The sequence below is a fragment of the Coregonus clupeaformis genome, chromosome 34 (genome assembly GCF_020615455.1).
Source record: "Coregonus clupeaformis isolate EN_2021a chromosome 34, ASM2061545v1, whole genome shotgun sequence".
Taxonomy (NCBI): domain Eukaryota; kingdom Metazoa; phylum Chordata; class Actinopteri; order Salmoniformes; family Salmonidae; genus Coregonus; species Coregonus clupeaformis.
Window position 1 is genome coordinate 20,612,684 of NC_059225.1, and position 5,595 is coordinate 20,618,278.

At 43.7% G+C, this 5,595-nt stretch overlaps 1 pseudogene; it reads right to left on the reverse strand.

Annotated features, from left to right (window-relative positions):
- The window catches only part of LOC123482470, a 12,187-nt pseudogene extending 12,171 nt beyond the window's left edge, over positions 1–16 (reverse strand).
- Positions 17–5,595: the final 5,579 nt, after the last annotated feature.

The following is a 5,595-nucleotide window of genomic DNA, read 5'->3' on the forward strand; positions in this document are numbered from 1 at the left end:
TACTACTACTACTACTAATAATAATAATAATAATAATAATAATAATAATAATAATAATAATAATACTACTGCTGCTTCTACTACTACTACTAGTACTACTACAACATTGAAATCAGGTTAATTTTTGTTGAAAAGACGTCATTCATAGACGTCTATAGATTTTTTTTGACTGAGGAGTCTATCCAGACTGAGGAGAAATCCACAAACAATGGTTATGTCTACACTTGACACTTACATGCGACTTCTGCTATCATCGCATTGAAAAGGCGGGTCTACATTTACATTTACGTCATTTAGCAGACGCTCTTATCCAGAGCGACTTACAAATTGGTGCATTCACCTTATAGCCCGTGGGATAACCACTTTACAATGTTTTTGTTATTTCTTTATTCTCCTTATCTTTTTCTCATTTTTATTTTATTTGTGTTTTTCTTATTTTTTAATCTTTTTTTATTTTTTATTTTTTTGGGGGGGTGGGGGTGGGGTGGGGTAGAAGGATTACTTTATCCTATCCCAGGTATTCCTTAAAGAGGTGGGGTTTCAAATGTCTCCGGAAGGTGGTGAGTGACTCCGCTGTCCTGGCGTCGTGAGGGAGCTTGTTCCACCATTGGGGTGCCAGGGCAGCGAACAGTTTTGACCGGGCTGAGCGGGAACTGTGCTTCAGCAGAGGTAGGGGAGCCAGCAGGCCAGAGGTGGATGAACGCAATGCCCTCGTTTGGGTGTAGGGACTGATCAGAGCCTGAAGGTACAGAGGTGCCGTTCCCCTCACAGCTCCGTAGGCAAGCACCATGGTCTTGTAGCAGATGCGAGCTTCAACTGGAAGCCAGTGGAGTGTGCGGAGGAGCGGGGTGACGTGAGAGAACTTGGGAAGGTTGAACACCAGACGGGCTGCGGCATTCTGGATGAGTTGTAGGGGTTTAATGGCACAGGCAGGGAGCCCAGCCAACATCGAGTTGCAGTAATCCAGACGGGAGATGACAAGTGCCTGGATTAGGTCTAGATGAACAAAAGTCGCTTTGTGGTCTGATTGTGTTCAGATCTGGCTGACCACTTCAGGAGGTGGTCAGGGATGCATTGTGTGCGGATTCCTCCTCAGTCTGCACGCATTCAGGCCACCGAAAGTGCATTCAGTGGGCAACGTTAACAGCACTCCTCCCACAAGTCTCCAGAAAACGTGTGTTTTGGGACCGAGAGGCACCTTTTCATTATAACATTGGAGGAAATACGTTACTAGCATGTGAGGAACGTGTTTGCTGGACTCACAAATGCTAGCCAGCTAACTAATACTTAGAATAATGTTTTGTTTGTTTGGCTAGAGTTATGCTAACCTGTTTGCAATCAACCCCCTTGTCATTTTTCCTATTTTGTTGCCTTACAACCTGGAATTAAAATGGATTTTTGGGGGGTTTGTATCATTTGATTTACACAACATGCCTACCACTTTGAAGATGCAAAATATGTTTTATTGTTAAACATACAAGAAATAAGACAAAAAAACAGAACTTGAGCGTACATAACTATTCACCCCCCCAAAGTCAATACTTTGTAGAGCCACCTTTTTTGTCCATTCTTCAAAGCAAAGCTGCTCCGGCTCCTTCAAGTTGGATGGGATCTGCTGGTGTACAGCAATCTTTAAGTCATACCACAGATTCTCAATTGGATTGAGGTCTGGGCTTTGACTAGGCCATTCCAAGACATTAAAATGTTTCCCCTTAAACCACTCGAGTTGTATGCTTAGGGTCATTGTCCTGCTGGAAGGTGAACCTCCGTCCCAGTCTCAAATCTCTGGAAGACTGAAACAGGTTTCCCTCAAGAATTTCCCTGTATTTAGCCCCATCCATCATTCCTTCAATTCTGACCAGATTCCCAGTCCCTGTCGATGAAAAACATCCCCACAGCATGATGCTGCCACCACCATGCCTCACTGTGGGGATGGTGATCTCGGGGTGATGAGAGGTGTTGGGTTTACGCCAGACATAGCGTTTTCCTTGATGGCCAAAAAGCTCAATTTTAGTCTCATCTGACCAGAGTACCTTCTTCCATATGTTTGGGGAGTCTCCCACATGCCTTTTGGCGAACACCAAACGTGTTTGCTTATTTATTTCTTTAAGCAATGGCTTTTCTTCTGGCCACTCTTCCATAAAGCCTAGCTCTGTGGAGTGTACGGCTTAAAGTGGTCCTATGGACAGATACTCCAATCTCCGCTGTGGAGCTTTGCAGCTCCTTCAGGGTTATCTTTGGTATCTTTGTTGCCTCTCTGATTAATGCCCTCCTTGCCTGGTCCGTGAGTTTTGGTGGGCGGCCCTCTCTTGGCAGGTTTGTTGTGGTGCCATATTCTTTCCATGTTTTAATAATGGATTTAATGGTGCTCCGGGGGAAGCAGGAACTCTGATCTGTACTTCTCCACAACTTTGTCCCTGACCTGTTTGGAGAGCTCCTTGGTCTTCATGGTGCCGCTTGCTTGGTGGTGTCCCTTGCTTAGTGGTGCCCCTTTCTTAGTGGTGTTGCAGACTCTGGGGCCTTTCAGAACAGGTGTATACAGACTAGGCTAGACAATCTGGACCCTTTCTTTCTCAAATTAGCCGCCGAAATTGTCGCAACCCCTATTACTAGCCTGTTCAACCTCTCTTTCGTATCATCTGAGATCCCCAGAGATTGGAAAGCTGCCGCGGTCATCCCCCTCTTCAAAGGGGGTGGCACTCTAGATCCAAACTGTTACAGACCTATATCCATCCTGCCCTGCCTTTTGAAAGTATTTGAAAGCCAAGTTAACAAACAGATCACTGACCATTTCGAATCCCACCGTACCTTCTCCGCTATACAATCTGGTTTCCGAGCTGGTCATGGGTGCACCTCAGCCACGCTCAAGGTCCTAAACGATATTATAACCGCGATCGATAATAGACAGTACTGTGCAGCCGTCTTTATCGACCTGGCCAAGGCTTTTGACTCTGTCAATCACCGCATTCTTATTGGCAGACTAAAAAGCCTTGGTTTCTCAAATGTGTCTCCTGTCTCCTGTGTCCTGTCTCCTGTCTCCTGTCTCCTGTCTACTTTCTACTTTCTACTGTGTGCCTGCTTGTTGACTCAGTGTGTACTATCTGTCTACTGTCCCCTGTGTACTTTCTCCTGTCTCATTTTACATTTATATTTAAGTCATTTATCAGACGCTGTTATCCAGAGCGACTTACAGGAATAATTAGGGTTAAGTGTAAATCCTGCTTCTTACAGGTGAATGGTGTGTTGTGATCTATCTGAAATCAGCCTGGTGGAAGTTACAGGTGAATGGTGTGTTGTGATCTATCTGAAATCAGCCTGGTGGAAGTTACAGGTGAATGGTGTGTTGTGATCTATCTGAAATCAGCCTGGTGGAAGTTATTTATATTATTGCAGTGGTGTATATTTCAGCTCTGCATGATAAGGTGTTCTCTCCATATCAGCTCTGCATGATAAGGTGTTCTCTCCATATCAGCTCTGCATGATAAGGTGTTCTGTCCATATCAGCTCTGCATGATAAGGTGTTCTGTCCATATCAGCTCTGCATGATAAGGTGTTCTCTCCATATCAGCTCTGCATGATAAGGTGTTCTCTCCATATCAGCTCTGCATGATAAGGTGTTCTGTCCATATCAGCTCTGCATGATAAGGTGTTCTGTCCATATCAGCTCTGCATGATAAGGTGTTCTGTCCATATCAGCTCTGCATGATAAGGTGTTCTGTCCATATCAGCTCTGCATGATAAGGTGTTCTCTCCATATCAGCTCTGCATGGTAAGGTGTTCTCTCCATATCAGATGGGTACATTATTTTTTACATAAAATGTTCAACCCTTATGCTGTACTATATGTATTGATTAGTATTCATGTTATGGAGGTAGCCTAATGCCAAAACACACAGAATATATACATTCAATTGCAACATCTGAACCAGTGTTCCTATTATAATCTCTGTCACCTGTGGTTTATGTAGTGGTTCCCTTTCTCAGTCAGAATGGAGAAGAACCTGCAACCGTAACCCCAACACACTCTGCTGCTTCACTTAGACCAAGACAGACATCCAGGAACATTTGGTTGCTTAGTTATTACCTCTCAGGCTGTTACCTTGGTATCTATCTCTCTCTGCCTCTCGGCGATAAGCCCAGCCTCGTGCTTTATTTATACTAAGCTTGGGGAGGCAGTAGACTAGAGAGGGGGTTTGGGGAGACTACAGAGGGGGTTTGGGGAGACTACAGAGGGGGTTTGGGGAGACTACAGAGGGGGTTTGGGGAGACAGTAGACTACAGAGGGGGTTTGGGGAGACAGTAGACTACAGAGGGGGTTTGGGGAGACTACAGAGGGGGTTTGGGGAGACTACAGAGGGGGTTTGGGGAGGCTACAGAGGGGGTTTGGGGAGACTACAGAGGGGGTTTGGGGAGACTACAGAGGGGGTTTGGGGAGACTACAGAGGGGGTTTGGGGAGACAGTAGACTACAGAGGGGGTTTGGGGAGTAGGTAGATACAGAGGGTTTAGGAGGCTGGGGAGTCTGAATGGATTCATTTTCTGGAGGAGGTTGTTTTGTTCGTCTCGAGGAGGGATCTGTGGCTTACATCTGATAAGAAGCTGCTGAACATGTGCCTATCTAGTCAGACAAAGAGATACATCTGCTCTGGTTAGAATACGAAACACATCATCAGAAAATACAATTTAGTGTGATGTTAATAAATGTATATCCTACCACTTAGTGTGTGAGTGTGCTTGTAGAGAATGATTCCCAGCTAAAGCCCAGCTAAAGAGCCGATGTGGTTATCCCAGTTATTACCAGGTCAGTAGTCACATGTAGCAGTCGTTCTCCTGCTCTATCTTTCAGGACTGAGAAGTGGAGGATGATGAGCTGTTAGCCTACAACACTATTATCCTACAACACTATTATCCTACAACACTATTATCCTACAACACTATTAGCCTACAACACTATTATCCTACAACACTATTATCCTGCAACACTATTATCCTGCAACACTATTATCCTGCAACACTATTATCCTGCAACACTATTATCCTGCAACACTATTATCCTACAACACTATTATCCTACAACACTATTATCCTACAACACTATTATCCTACAACACTATTATCCTACAGCACTATTATCCTACAACACTATTATCCTACAACACTATTATCCTACAACACTATTATCCTACAACACTATTATCCTACAACACTATTATCCTACAGCACTATTATCCTACAGCACTATTATCCTACAGCACTATTATCCTACAACACTATTATCCTACAACACTATTATCCTACAACACTATTATCCTACAACACTATTATTCTACAACACTATTATCCTACAACACTATTAGCCTACAACACTATTATCCTACAGCACTATTATCCTACAGCACTATTATCCTACAACACTATTATCCTGCAACACTATTATCCTGCAACACAATTATCCTACAACACTATTATCCTACAACACTATTATCCTACAACACTATTATCCTACAACACTATTATCCTGCAACACTATTATCCTGCAACACTATTATCCTACAACACTATTATCCTACAACACTATTATCCTGCAACACTATTAT